Consider the following 16,754-nt stretch of genomic DNA (forward strand, 5'->3'; position numbering starts at 1 on the left):
CTGAAATATGAAAAGGCAAACTTGTTTAATTAGTGTGTTTCTGACAATTGTTTACATCCTAAAAGCAAGAAGCAATTATTGAGATTTCTTGGCCAGTTATCGCAGTGATATATAGTTTATCCTGAAACAGAGTAAAACGTCACAACTGGCAGTAGGTGCATAAATTATCAATACCGCTTAAGCAAACAGGGTAACGGCTCATTTAAAATAAAACACAATTTCATACATTATGAAATGTATGTACAAAATAATTAGCAGCTATAATGCTTAAGATATATGAGAAGATGAAAATTAGTTCTCATACTGAAATAGACACATAGATAAAACATTGCCTTTAACACTGCACAGCTGACAGAGTTATCGTCATTATCCGCTAGGGTCCCTGTGAGAAATACCAGGACGATAAGAATTGTGGGTAAATTGGGATTGGTCTTTATTCAGGTAAGGTACATGTAAGGTCCTTGATTTAAGTACATATATGATATAAGTTTAGCACTTGGTTTTAAAAGAGATGTTAATGGTATACAGAATATCACTTACAGGTATGTGCATTATCTTCAGGGGTATTAATGATACTAAAATATACGTCAGTGTATATCGATTTTTTTGTGTGTGCAAGGGGGGGGGGGGGGGGGGTTACTGGTAATCCGAACAGGTAATGATTACAGGAGAAGATATAAAAATAACATTAAGTAAATGTTTGGGAACTATGTCTATTCATTGTCTACGCTCTCTCTTTTAACTAAATGTTTTCATTGTTATATCACCTTTTAAAAACACCAGACGATACACCGAATGCATACGTGTACATGTAGCTAAAAAAAACAAACAACAACAACAGCGTCACTTTTGATGTTTCCATATAGCATTTTTCTTTTCATTATAAACTAAAAGTTCTGCCTAACACTTGGATACTTGGGTTTAATTTTCTCAAAATAAACAATAAATTTTGTTGTTTGTTCTACTTTAACTCTGTAACATATCACCCACAGCATAATGATGCAGGGGTCGGGGTGCGTAGGGGGCAACAAGCTTGAGTTGTAAAACGCTGTTTTAAAAAAAATATATATAGTTAAATTTTAATCGTTAAATTCGATTTCATTGATTATCCTATTTAATACAGAAGTTCATGATATCCCTAATATTCTTGACATTTCATTATATACATAAAGTACATAGGACGCTGAGGTGCTTTTTTAAATTATCAAATTTTGACAATTTTAATGTATCCCTCCCCCCTCCCCTCGGGTCCGTATGGAACATGATTATAATGGGTTTCAATCGATTAGTTCCACACATATCCCCGAGATGACTCCTAGAATCGTGATGAGGACAGGGACGGAGAAACAGCATGAGGGCCGGACGACCACATCCTCCTGTTATATGTACATGTAGGACCGATTTCTATCCAACAAATATATAGATCCAAATTATAAATGAACTCCTTGCAGTCTGTTTAAAGTCATAAATCTATATACCACCTAAGATACAAATCATGGAAGACAAATCCAAAATAGTCACGTGACGTTCCATAATTATAGAAAAGTAAATTCTGCCATAATATATAAAGAAAAAGGAAAGAAACCAAACACAACCCAAAGATAACCACTTGGAAAGTTTTAAAAGTAAAAACACTGTTACAGTATTGTATTGATATTGATAAGTAGTGACGGGAACATAATTATTGACATTGTAATTAAAGACACATAAATGACAGTTGCATTGACGGTTCGAGTGTTTGACTTTTCACCAACTCGCTTCCCTCCATTTGGATGCATTTTTTCTGAAAAAAAAACGATATCTTGATATCCGTTGTATATATAATCATATACATTTATTGGAAAATATTTAAAGGTATCAACCAGGTAGCAATACGCTTCGTTAATGTATTAGCATGATAAGTTGAATTCCAAATGCGTGACGTAAAGGATTCTTATCTGTTGCGGACATTTAAATATCTAAAAAAGACCGGATAAGAATTATGGGTAAATAAGGATTGGTCTTGATTTAAGTACATATATAATATATAAGTTTAGCACTGGTTTTTAAAGAGATGTTAATAGTATACAGAATATCATTTACAGGTATGTGCATTATCTTCAGGGGTATTAATGATAGTGAAATATACGTATGTGTATATCGATTTTGTGTGTGTGTGTGTGGGGGGGGGGGGGTGTTACTGGTAATCCGAACAGGTGATGATTGTAGGAGAAGATATGAAAATGTTTGGGAATTACCGGTATGTCTATTCATTGCCTACGCTCTCTCTTTTAGACTAAATGTTTTTGTTATTAAATCACCTTAAACACCAGAAGATACACCGAATGCATTCATGTACATGTAGCTCAAGAGAAAAAAAACAACAGCGTCATGATCACTTTTGATGTTTCCATATAGCATTTTTCCTTTCATTATAAACTGAGAAGGTCTGCCTAACACTTGGATACTTAGGTTTAAATTTCTCAAAATAAACAACGTTCATAGCACAAGAGAAATAGAGCGATGACGAACGATTCAATAGAGCGGCACCAGGAATGTTTATAAATAGGTAGACTTGTTCAAACTGTACAATAACTCCATTTAAATGAAAAAAAGACGATGGTCTGTTAATGGAATTAAATAGACCGCTTTTATTGAAACGTCAAATTACAATATAAGGTCTAGCTCATTGTAGATACGTTTACTCAACCAGAATAATGAAGAATCGATGAATGAGAGAGAGAGAGAGAGAGAGAGAGAGAGAGAGAGAGAGAGAGAGAGAGAGAGAGAGAGAGAGAGAGAGAGACAGAGAGAGAGAGACAGACAGACAGACAGATAGAGAAATGAATAACGTGCAGGTAATTTTAAATACCTATTTACAAATCAGTCACATGATCTTGATTGATGGGGATCATTTGTAAAATAGGAAAAACAGCCCTTTGAATGGCATTTGTTAATTTCTTATCATCGGTGTATTTTGATGTTTGTCGAATAAAGGTACTGTATATATTTACATGCATTTTAATTGTAAGCCTTTTGAATTGAGCCTATGCTTCAAATGAGTGATTTTGGTGATTTTTTTTTATAGTAAATATAATTGTTATTTTAAATTTGATTTAAACACTCAAGTGGATTGATTTACAAAACAATAATTCCGTCACTCATGATAAATTTTGTTGTTTGTTGTACTTTAACCCTGTAACATTTCACTCACAGCATAATGATGCAGGGGGTGGGGTGCGTAGGGGGGGGGGGCAACAAGCTTGAGTTGTAAAACGCTGTTTTAAAAAAATATGTATAGTTAAATTTTAATCGTTAAATTCGAATTCATTGATTATCCTATTTAGTACAGAAGTTCATGATATCCCTCATATTCTTGACATTTCATTATATACATAAAGTACATAGGACGCTAAGGTGCTTATATAGCCCCCCCCCCCCCCCTCTAATTTTTTTTTTGCAAAGTTAGACATTAGACATAATTATAACCATCATTATTTTTTGATTGTCAATATTTCTGATAAGTCTAGCCCCCCCCCCCTTCCCCCCTTTCAATTTGCTTCTGACACCACTGATACATGTACATGTATATAACCTTTCCTTACAACAAGTGGCAGTGTGCGGTGGTTTTGCTGCTGAAATAAACACGATTGCTGGTGTCAGACATGGTGTCAGAAACTGACATCTGTTAAATGATGAAACCTATTAAAATTGCAAACAAGTCACAAAGTCACTGACAAAATGCATCAATTTCTGACTGGGCAGGAATGGTAGAGGTAGCATTTATGGCCGTCTAAAATTTATGCCGTACATTAATTCTTTGAAAACGTGATTATTTATAAACAGTATATGCATTTTGAAATAAATGAAGTAATCAGACCATGCAGTGTGAATGGGCGGTGAACTGGTGAATTAACTTGTGGTGCATTAGTTTATGATGGGCATTATCTTTCTCCAAGTGTCTGACCGAAGAGAAAAGATTCTTTTAGTAGTTGTAAATATAGGAATGTTATAATCATTTGTGGCATCAAACCTGTTTTATACATGTATGTGCAAACGTGGATCAACCCACCCCACGGTACACCAACCAACTCGTATATATATACAGATCGTTTCTATAATATTCAACACAGCCCTTTCTATAAAGGTTGAATATTTCCTTTTCTAATGTCGTTTGTTTAGTCTTTCGTTATCCTTTTTTTCCCTGACTACAGGTCGGTTGAATCCCCCCTAACTCAAAAAAGTTATATCTTTGAGTATATTAATGACTGAAATAAAGATATAGTTACGTAATATTAACTCGCTAAATTGTAGTTATAGCTAATTATAGCATTAAAACGGAATTTATGAATAGTTATCAATATTTAATTATTTATTATATTCATTATCTGGGACCGAAACTAATTGGGGTAGAAATTATTGGATGCCGAAACGTCCAAACATTGCTGCAACAATGCGGCAATATTGCGGCAATATTACAGCAACACATTTTTGGTACCAGAAACCAGATTTTAATACTATAGTCTGTCCCAAGATATTTATGCTGCATTTTTGAACAATTTTTAATAAAAATACACATTTCTGTGACTGAAGTGCAATTAAAATCGATGAAAGGGAAAATTACCAAGATAACTTCATTCACACATTATCATTTTTCCCTCGTAAAAATTCACAGGAACGAAAACAGATTTCCTACGGAGATTTATAATGGGGAATGTTGACATCTTTTCTCCATTCGGAAGTACTCGGGACACCTCGCGCAATTTTTAAACGTTATCATCCGGGCGTCTTCATCTCCTTGGCAATGGAAAAACCTCGTAGACTTTTTTATTTTTAGCCTGTACTGATACCCGACAAGCTTGAGGGGGCGTTTCAAAGGGGAAATCTTGGGATTTTTTCATACTATTGAATGAACATCGTCTGAACCAAGAGGTATTTATATTGAATAATTTAAGAAAATAAGCGCCAAAATATCTTGGGACAGACTATACTGAAATGTTGCCGCTAGCTGCAACAACTTCTGGTAACATTGTGGCAATACTGCTGGAGTTTTGCCGCTAGTGGCAATAACTTCTGGCAGCATTCTGGCAATACTATTAGAGTTATTTCTGTAAAAAATTATATTAACATGCACCTAGAATATTGCCACTAGCTGCAACAACTTCTGGTAATATTCTTACAAAAGTGCTTTTAAAAAAGCCATGTTCTTTCAACTATCAGTTATTACTATAAACAACAGGTGCCTAAACATTTGGGGCCTAAACATCTTGGGGCCTAAACATCTAACCTGGGGCCTAACCGTCTTGGGGCCTAAACATGTTGGGGCCTAAACGTCTGCAATTCATTCTATCACCAGAGGTCGTGCTGCTTCGCTGTAGCACGACCTCTGGTGAGAGAATGCATTTGGCCGTGTAATGAACAGACGACTTTTTACATGTAGGAAAGAGCAAGGACGATTTTATTGATTAAGTTTAAATTGTGACTGTTTGAGAAAAGAAATATGTAAGTTTGCTTAAATTATGTTTACATTGTACGATGTGATCTGCTTTGTAATTTATTTTCCCCTCGAACAACTTGTAATTACATGTAGGTATAGGTTAATGTTAGGACTTCTGTATGATACCAGTGACCAGGAAGTTTCTAAAATTTTTACTCTGTACTTGAGAGGTATTTTAAAAAACCAAAAACTAATGCAAATTCGTTTGTCTCATCTCCATGAGAAAAACGAATCGGACACTTGGTTAGCGAAGATGTGCAACATCCGGTATTGAACCAAATTTATATCAATGAAAAATTAATTATCGTGATGTTGTATAGGAATCAAACCCGGGACCCGTGCATAGTCAGACAATTTACCACTGAGGCGATATGATAGGCATGGTCCATAACCCTGACCACCACACATGTATCCGACAATACAGGTGAGAGAGAGAGAGAGAGAGAGAGAGAGAGAGAGAGAGAGAGAGAGCTGTATACACAGAGAGTGATAGAGAGCACACAAGTGTTATATAAATTGTTTATGTAGATAAACTTTTCGTGATGTTTGAGGAGGGTAGTCAATATTTTTAATCAGGTATGAGAATTTCAAATAAAACTTTGATTTCTGGAGAGGCGCAATGAATAAATAACAACGATGTGTCAGTTTAATTGAACATTCATGCAAGAGTACATACATGAGTATAGTAGCTGGGGCTATATGAACTGAGGATATCGGCCTGGGTATAGCTCAGTAGTAAAGTTCCTGACTAGAGTTACAGGGGTCCCAGGTTGGAGTCCTGGGATCGGTTTCCGGTCCAGCCATATGTTTTAATATTCCTCCTTTTCTATTACATTTGGTACAGTGACCTGCCCCTGGAAATAACAGGTTTGCTCCTGTCGGGGGAATAATCTGGAGTGATCTAGCTTCAAGGGCAAAGATCACTTAAGAAGGGAGGAGTGTAGTAGTTGAGGCTATATGAACTGAGGATATTGGCCTGGGTAGCTGAGTGCATGTGGTAGAGCTCTTGACTAGAGTTACAGGGGTCGTGGTTCACCATACCTTAAAATATTTCTTTTTAATTCAGGCACAGATTTTGGCCAGTGGAAGTGAACACATGACAGCCATCTACAATAAGTGATAAGAACAGAACATATATAAAGTAAAGTAGGTAAATGAATTCAGCACTATAGTCTGTCCCAATATATCTTGGATTCACATTTTGCTTAATTGCTTGATATTTATAAATACTTCAGAGTTCAAACGATGTTCATTCAAAAGTATAAAAAAAATTCCAAGATTTCTCAGTCAAAACGCCCCTGTTAGCGTATCAGGTTTCAATACAATGCTAAAAAATGTGATGTCTACAGATATTTTGTATTGCAGCAAGCCCAGATGATAACGTTGAAAAATTGCGCGATGTATTCCGAGTGTATTCCAAATGGAGTAAAGATTTAAACATTCCCCATTATAAATCTCCGTAAGGAATCTGTTTTCGTTCCTGTGAATTTTTCTGAGTGACAGTTGATAATGTGTCAATGAAATTATCTTGGAAATTATCCCTTTCAACTATTACAAGTGCACTTCTTTCACAGGTATGTGTATTTTTTTTTAAATCGTCCAAATGTGCTGCATAAATATCTTGGGACAGACTATAAATATGATTTGATCCCTTGATCATGCAAATATTTTGTAATTTAGAATTTAAATTAAATAATTAAATAATAATAGGTAATGCGTCTTGTCAGAGAGAGAGAGAGAGAGAGAGAGAGAGAGAGAGAGAGAGAGAGAGAGAGAGAGAGAGAGACAGAGAGAGAGAGAGAGAGGAGAGAGAGAGAAGAGAGAATAATTTTTGCAATGCATCATGTTTGGTCACAATTTCAATGTCATCATATGCATATCTTTACTGTTGTTAAATGGATAACAATGACTTATAATTTCATGTATGATGAAACATTTTCATTATGAAACATGATTTTGTAAAACTTGCTCATTTAAATTATTCATAAAAACATTTATAAACAATTACCATTGATTTCATTTTAAATACTTTTAATTGAATATACATGTTTAACAAACATGTTTTAATTATTGTTTAAACCCAACCCTATTTGTAATTCCATTTTTGATTAATTTCCTTTTTTGTGTTGCCTTGGCATAAGTTGAAAGGAGGCAGGGGTGATAAATATGGCCATATATTGAACATGTATTTGTAGGTTACCTGAGTCACTCAAGTGACCTACCGTTATTGCAATTAGTCTTCGTCCGTCGTTGTTCGGTGTGTGTCTTGCATTAATAAAAATTTTAGATTTTTAACTTCTGTTTTAAAAACTACAAGGCCAATTGTTACCATTTTCGGTGTAAAGCATCTCTATGGTAAGAGAAATCAAAATTGTTAATGTGAAACTCATGGCTCTACCACCCCTGGGGTGCCATAGATGGGCTGAATATACAAAAAAGCTTAAATATCAAACATCTACTTCTCTACTTCCACAAATGTTGGGGAAAAAATGAATTCACTGTAATGATGTCCATGAAGCCCTCTACCAAATTTTTAAAATTCATGGCCCCTGGGTCAGGGGTTCATACCCTAGGGTGGAGCTAATATTGCCATACGGTAAAAATGTATTTAATCTTAGAAAATCATCTTCTCTACTTCAATATACATATGAGAAAAATGAAATGCATAGTTAAGAAGTACTCTACCGAAGTTCTGTTCATGACCCCTGAGTAGGGGTTCAGGTCTTAGGGGGGACCAATATGTCCATATATAGTAAAAATATATTACCACGGTACTAAAAATCTTCTCTACCCCAATACATATTTGAAAAAAACTAATTACATGGTAACAATGTCCATGAATGCCTTTACACAAATTGTGAAATTCATGGTTCCTGGGTCAGGGTTCAGGCCCTAGGGCGGGGCCAATGTGGCCACAGATTGAAATTGTATTGACTTGGTATTTACTTCTGTACTATCACAGAGAAAGTCATGCATTGGTTTTATGTTCACAATGTCCTGATATTAAATGGTATGGCTCGTGGTCCTCAGGCCATGGGGCAGAAGTTGAGGCGGGGGGGGGGGGGGGGGGGTCAAATGTCAAATATGCCCATATATTGAACATGTATTATTATTAAGGACGCTGGATCCTGCGATCAAAAGTCTTAAAGTTTTTTCCTAAAGTATTTTTAAAAAATCTACACACCTAGCTTAACCAAAATTCAAAACAAAATTTTGGGGTCTATTTGCTTCATTTGGCGCGACGGTGTATTTAATATGACCATTCTGCACAGAAAGTGCAGATTGCACATAAATCGCCTTTCCCTCTATATTCTATTATTGGATTGAACCATGGCACCAAATACAAATTTATACTATTTGAAATAAATAAAATTAAAATTATCATAAAGAAAAATGTTACAATTCCTGTACCTAATTGATATTTTGACCTTTTTGCACTGATAAAACGCTATTTTTATCCATTACCAATTCAACATGTAATGAAATTATTTTAAAGTCTCAAACTTTTTCTCGAATTATGATAAACTTGTCAGAAAAATCTTAAAATTTCAGAAAATAAAACAAAAAGTATGGGTCTATTATGTAAAATTTGAGATATGGCATGAAATAAGTTGATTTTAGGCAAAAATTAGGATTTATTTTTCTTTGACGTTTATGAAATATAAATTAAATTTGGCAATATGTGTCGATAGAAATATTGAAAAATTGTAAAATTATAATTTTTGTAACAAATTGAAGATATCCTAATGCACAAACTATCTGGAAATTTTGTTCGGACTGAAAATAAGGAAGCTAAAGTGACGGTACTATAAAACAACTTAGTTATGAAAAATGTTTATTTTCTTCTTAAAAACGTTCCGCCACAAAATATAGTCCCATACTAAACTCTGTAAATATGTTATTTTTCCATTACTTTTTTATTTAAAATAGTTTAATTGGCATTATAAAATTTAAATGTATGGGTACAATCAATACATGATGCATAATTTTTAGAATAGAGGTGACCCAAAATGGCTACCCAAAAACAGAGGAACGAACCTCTTTAAGGTTAATTGCTGGTTGTCATCCATTAAGAATTTTAACTTCATCTTGAAAACTACTTGTACATGGTTAATTGACACTTGGCAATATTGAATTGATAGAAGGTAGACGCTTCCATCCCAAGTGGTCCGAAGTCTGTATGACAAAAAATAAAAAAGTTGGAAGTGATTTTTTAAACATTTAAATACGTTAAGGGTCAATAACTACTAGAAGGGGGCTTCAGATCCTTTCGGTATGAATAGACTGAAGAACCCTCTTAGTGTACTGAACAGATTTTCAAATGACCTTGACCTTTGACCTTTATGTCATTTTGTTCGGCCAAGGTAGACGCTTCCATCCCAAGTGGTCCGAAGTCTGTATGACAAATAATAAAAAATTTGAAAGTGATTTTATAGAAATTCAAATACATTCAGGGGCAATAACTACTAGAAGGGGGCTTCAGATCCTTTAGGTATGAATAGAATGAAGAACCCTATTAGTGTACTTAATTCAAAGACATTGGTAAACATTTCAAGTCTCCATCTCTTTTGGTTTCAGAGGAGTGCGGTAACACAAGGGCAATAACTTCGTAAGTTCTGGGAGTTATCAAGCAAAGGGTCATTTGGTACCATAACTTTTAATGGTCAATATCATAAAGACAAAATTGTTTCAATATCTTTAGAAATAAAAATGCTGTCCCTGGAAAAAAAAGAAGAAAAAAAAATAATAAAAAACATAAGAAATACAAAAGGTCTTTCACCTGAAAGGTGGAAAAACCTAAAAAGAATTAAAAAGGTCTTTTATTTATTTAAAACAAAACAACTAAAACAGTATTTGAAGTTTTAAAATTAACAGTAGACTTGTTAATATTAAAGTAAAACTTGGCTGGCCAAAAATACTGAAGTATGGTATATGTGTACAATCATTTTTGAATAATTGCCAGATGGTATTGTTGAAAGGGGGGGTGGTGTTGTTTTTAATAATTAAACATGTATACCAGCCATCTTTGTTTTATCGATGAAAACATGTATAAATGTAAATTATTAAAAGATATCTTGAAATTTAACAAATATAGAACAGTTATTTCCTATCAATGTCCTTGTGTAAGATTTCAGGTAGGAAGGTGGTGGTCATTACCATAATTAAGATTTTAAAAACATTTTTCTCCAGAATGAAGCTTAATTAAATGCATATATGATAATCCTCAAAAGGTGTTTGTATGGGCTATGGAACTTAGGTGACCGTTAAGGCCTGTTGACCTCCCGTTACTTAGGGTATTGCTGTACATGTGTAATCCATCAGCAGTTAACTTCTTATTGAAAACTACATGGTAAAAGTTTACATGTAATGAACACTAATTTGAACACGTATCAAGTGATGCATATTTATTTTAATATGATGTGTTCATTTTTTAGTTTTTATCCTTATTCAAGGTAGTAACATTTGGTCCATTAATGAAAAACCAACAACTCGTTGTGGTATAGTATGTACATTTATTCAATTATGAAACATTAATAATTTATACAGAAAATCAATCATTATTATTCCCCCGTTCCGAAGGAATAGCCATTAGGCCTAAAAAAAAAGTTGTGTGTTTAGGGTAACCCGACCTAACCTACAAAAATGCCCCGATCCTACCATTTTTAGATCTCTGTTTTTATTCGATTGTCGTTGTGACTTTTATATTATTTCTATTAAAAAAAAAATCCGTTTTTAAATAAGGCACAAACAAACATTCTTAGGATTCATGCAAAAAAAAATATGATAAAATTAAAAAAAAAATCCCTACCTACCTAACCTAATTAATTCATCAGTGTTACCCTAAACACACAATTTTTTTTTAGGCCTTAGGGGGTATACTGTTTTACCCTTGTGTGTCTGTCTGTCCGTCTGTCTGTCTGTAACCAAAATTTTGTCACATTTATCTCTGCAACTGTTCATTGCAGATGCCTGAAATTTTAACACACTATTTATTTAGGCAAGCCATTTCATGTAACATAGTTTTGTACAATCAGACGTCAACTTCCTGTTAAAAGAGGACTTTGTTTATTTTCAGCCTAAATTTTCAAACAAATTTTCGTCAACAATTTCTCAGCAACTATGTATCGCAGATGCTTGACATTTTCACACACCATTTGTTTTGGCATGCCATGTCGTGGGATATATTTTTGTACCAACTGGACGTCAACTTTTTGCTAAATGATGACTGTTTATTTTCAGCCTAAATTTTCAAACAATTTTTTATCAAAGATTTCTCAGTAACTATTTATTGCAGATGTTTACAATTTTAACACACTATTTGTTAAGGCATACTATATCGTGAGACATATTTTTGTACCAATCTGACGTCAGCTTCCTGTTAAATGACGAAATTGTTCATTTTCAGCCTAAATTTACAAACAAATTTTTGTCAAAGATTTCTCAGCAACTGTTTATTGCAGACGCTTTAAATTTTAATACACTATATATTTAGGCATGCGATATAGTGTGATATTTTTTGGTACCAATCAGACCTCACTCAATCTAATTAAAATTAAATCTTTGATCCGCTCCTATTAGATCGCTACATAAATTAGATTTGACCTCACTTCCTGTTAAATGTTACTAATTTTGTATATTCACATCAGAGCGGGGGTATTACTAGTGAGCATTGGCTCACAGATATCTTGTTCTTTCAACAATGGTTTAAGTGAATTGATTATTATCCGTTTACATTATATACAAAACTCAAGTCGAGGTAAATTAACATTCTCTGACGCTTATTCCTATGTATTTAGTTTTAAAGCAGTAATGTTGTTCATTTTAATCATATTTCATTGAGCTCATATCTTTGTATTCTTTCAATAATAGAATTAATACACAGGGAAAAGTGGCTCGCATAATTTTCATGCGATTTCCTTTTCGCATGAAAATCATGCGCTAATCATGCGAAAATCAGATGAAAAGTTTCTCATGCAATTATCATGCGAATATGTTCGCATGATATTCGCATGAAAAATGTACAATTTTCATGCGAATAATTTTTCGTATGTTTTTCATGCGATTAGATATTTGTGTCATATTCATATAAAATTCATGCAAAATTCACATGAAAATTGCATGTTTTTCATATAAAATTTAATTATGACAAATCAATTTATAACACTTTAAAAACATTCTTTCATTCATATATTGACATACTAGTGTCTTTATCAAATTTGACATTAAGACAACTAAACAATTTCTACATGTGTTGGAATTAATACATGTATAAATAAAAGATTATTTCAATTAGATTAGAGTTTACATTTAATGTTTTCAAAACTTTTAAAGTCTTTGTTTATGTAAACATGTAAAACTTTGCCTTTACAATAGTCATTCACACCAACTGAGAGTTATATATCTCTTCTTAGAAGGTCAGTAAACATTAAGATTTTATTACATGTGTAATACTGTGCTGATTGCATTGGTCATTATTTAGGATACATACTTTAAGTCTTATGTTTTTGAGATACAATTTATGAGTTTGCGTGTACCAAACCTGTTGAACGCAGTAAGTGAATTACATATAGGAAAATTTCCAGCTATATATTCCAACATAAAATTAATTATTTCTATGCTAGACATTGAAAATTCACTGAAAATTGTTAACACTGTGATACAAGTTTTCCATGATTCCAAGTGATATTGCACAGATGACAGTATATTTCAAAAGAATCCCGGCCTTTGTGGTCTCAAGTTTCAGTGTGTACCAATGTTATTGGACTGATGTTGGTGTAATCACTCTGGTGTCTGTATCATGTGCCTTTATCTTCCTTCTTCTGTAGCATGTCTCTTTATCCCTCTCCATATTTAAATATCTTTGTCAACCTTGTGTATATGCAAGACAAAATATAATTCATAATGAAACATGCAAACAAATGTACATGTATTGAGTCACAGGCACCTGACGTCATATATTTTTCTCATAATAAAAATAATACACCGCTTACCTAATAATAATATATTATTAGGTAAGCGGTGTATTATTTTTATTATGAGAAAAATATATGACGTCAGGTGCCTGTGGTATTGAGTATATGTATAACAGCGTAAAAGCACAAGATTTATACACTCAGATAAAATTAACAAAAAAACCCCATCATAATGTATCTCTGTATTGAAATAACTTACAGTATGTTTTATTGATCAAAAGCAAATGAGATCAAGAGGTATGTCTGACCTCTTTTATCAAATATATGTTAATCCATGTCTGATTTTATATACATGTAATTACAAACTTTAAAAATATTCAAAACGCAAGGCATATTTCACCAAATAAATACTTACATGGTATCATCATATGGACAGTTTGTTGTGCATGATTTCCCATGTGATATACATGTATGTTATTGCTATAGCCATCATATATACAACATATACTGGAGCAGCATTCACCTATTCTTCTGTCTGTGTAACATTGCTTTGGTTCTTAAAACAACCCTGTAGGGAAAAAAATAAAATGTTATGAACATTTTCACACTGCATATAGACTCCTATAGGCCTAAATGGATTCACCGTGACAATATGCACAAAAATTATACATGTAGACCGGATCTAGGAGGGGTCAAGGGGATCCAGACCCACTAAAAAACTCTTTAAATTTGAAGTATAAAATTCATAAAAATATGGCTTACTCCCCCTCCCAACCTTGTTACTCAATCAATCACCCCCCCCCCCCGGTCCGAATTTTTTTTTCTGTATCCGCGCATGAAATCAGATTGCATGTTTGCAACCGTATGTTTAAAATATATATCTGCATATTTATTTCGTAATCATTACGGTTACACTGTGTTCATTCATTCTTGTATAAGAAATACACAATAGATAGAAATTTATCCGAAGCTCTTCGGAGAAAATTGACAGACCCTCTGTCAACCCGAATTTCCCCGTATATTGTATAGTTACATGTAAAGACCTGCATCTAAGTTTAATAATAACAGTAGATTTTTTAGTGTTTAAACACGTATCTGGAAACGTTAGTTAACATATAACATGTAAACATACAATATGCACACACTTGAAACATTGTAGTTCTAGGGTAGGCCTACCTGCATGTTGACGATCCGCTCCTCTCCTATCCAGGATCACGAACTTTTCAATCGCTGAGTATATAATCGTACGATTGATCGGACACATCTTGATGACGTTGATGTAAAGTTTCTGCTGGCTTGCATCACTGATCAGCCAGTGCCGATGTACATAACTTTGCAGCTAGAGAAAATTCAGTCTGCCCACAGGGGCTCGTCACGAAGTTTTTTCAATCTTTTATATATACCACCTCTATACTATAAAATACACAAGGGAGGAATCAAAACTCGAAAAAATCGCTACCTCCCGATTTCAGTCGCCTCGTATTAATTCTTCTCGGACGTTAAACCCTGCACTCTAGGTATCATTAGATCGGGAAAGGACCATATTTTTTACGAATACCTGCAAAATTTAAACATCGGCAACAATTTTAGAAGTTTTCACGCATTTTCTTCCAGTTTACTCTCCGGTGACACTTTCTTCGATCAGATGTCGCGCTCTCATTGGTCAATTCAATGTTGCTCAAGATAACTCGTACGCGGACTTGTATTTTAGAAGGATTTTCAAACGATATTCAAACTTGCTTTGATGCTAGAAATACATAGTCACGTCCTACCGAATGTCCGAAGTATGGTTAAAATATTTCTACATAAATATGAAAATTAATACATATACTCACCACGTAATAAGAACTTCTTCACTCATCATTTGAATATCCCTCTAAAATACGAGTCAACGTACGATTTATCTTGATCAACAAAATTAACCAATGAGCCTTCCAAATCTAATGCAGGAGATGATTGGGTGTGAAGCGGGGAAGAACTTCTGTGATATATGGAGACATTTGGATTGTGCAGATGTAGAATCAGATTCAGAGTTTTACTGCACACCACACAGACGAACGCAGTAGAATCAGATTCAGAGTTTTACTGCACACCACACAGACGAACCCAATGAGTGTCACATCTTGTAAATAGTTTGTAAATAAAAAAAAACCAAAATGTAAAAACAAAATGTCAAAAAAACAAAAAAAAAAAAACAAAAAAAAAAAAACAAAAAAAAAACAAAACAAAACAAAAAACTATACAAACTAATATGGACCCAGAGTAGAACCACGTCCACGTCGTTGGGTCTGGAAACATGCATGGGCATGGCTAAGAGTTCTACGTTCACTCTAAAAATAATTAATAATAGCCATCAGGTTATTACCGTTATACTGAATATCAGGACAGTTCGAAATGCAATCAGTTTTCAAAAGGCAGTATAAAATATTCTTAAGTCGTGACTAAATTATTATTTTTTTAATAAACAATTAACGTCATATAAAGATTAATCAAATATAAGTATAAATAATTAAATATCATCATTTTAATTATGTACGATGTGAAAATAAAGTTCATCAGGTCATTATACAAAATATCAGGGCATTATATCCGTCAGATTTAAGAACATGTAATAAAATATTCAAAATTCATTACAAAATATTTTTTTTTCTTCAAATAATCATTTAAGAATATAAAGATTAATCAAATAATATGCAAAAATTATTAAAAGCCATCTATTAATTATCTAAAACTTGAAAAGAAAGTTCATCAGGTCATCAGGTCTTATACAAAATATCAGGACATTATACCCGTCAGATTTAAAAACATGTAATAACATATTCCAAATTCATAACAAAATATTTCTCTTCTTCAAATAATCATTTAATAATATAAAAATTAATCAAATAACATGCAAAATTTATTAAAAGCCATCTATTTATTTATCTAAATCTTGAAAAGAAAGTTCATCAGGTCATCAGGTCATTATACAAAATATCAGGACATTATACCCGTCAGATTTTAAAAACGTAATAAAATATTCCAAATTCATAACAAAATATTTTTTTTTCAAATAATCATTTAAGAATATAAAAATTAATCAAATAACATGCAAAATTTATTAATAACCATCTATTTAATTATCTAAAACTTAAAAAGAAAGTTCATCAGGTCATCAGGACATTATACATATCAGGTCATTATACAGGCCCACGCATGAATAAATTTGGTGCGCGACATCTGATCGAAGAAAGTGTCACCGGAGAGTAAACTTGAAGAAAAGGCGTGAAAACTTCTAAAATTGTTGCCGATGTTTAAATTTTGCAGGTATTCCTAAAAAATATGGTCCTTTCCCGATCTAATGATACCTAGAGTGCAGGGTTTAA

The 16,754-nt window shown here is 33.3% G+C and overlaps 1 protein-coding gene and 1 long non-coding RNA gene across 7 annotated transcripts in view; one reads left to right on the plus strand and one right to left on the minus strand.

Annotated features, from left to right (window-relative positions):
- Positions 1 to 348: 348 nt before the first annotated feature.
- LOC105326468 (uncharacterized) overlaps positions 349 to 16,754 on the plus strand; it is a 149,211-nt gene continuing 132,805 nt past the window's right edge. Inside the window, exons 1-5 of one of the 6 annotated variants that reach the window (XM_066083137.1) lie at positions 3,576 to 5,481; positions 5,797 to 5,900; positions 6,543 to 6,622; positions 6,842 to 7,050; positions 10,912 to 10,979. The gene's annotated coding sequence lies outside the window, so the exon portion shown is untranslated. The other 5 variants (XM_066083135.1, XM_066083136.1, XM_066083133.1 and 2 more) reach the window with 5 other exon arrangements.
- Positions 12,336 to 15,313, minus strand: LOC109617532 (uncharacterized). The gene is made up of 3 exons (XR_010713462.1): positions 14,566 to 15,313; positions 13,805 to 13,957; positions 12,336 to 13,345 (listed from the first exon to the last, which is right to left on the minus strand). It is a non-coding gene; the product is annotated as an uncharacterized lncRNA (long non-coding RNA).

Source organism: Magallana gigas, chromosome 4 (assembly GCF_963853765.1).
Source record: "Magallana gigas chromosome 4, xbMagGiga1.1, whole genome shotgun sequence".
In the NCBI taxonomy this organism is placed as follows: Eukaryota; Metazoa; Mollusca; class Bivalvia; order Ostreida; family Ostreidae; genus Magallana; species Magallana gigas.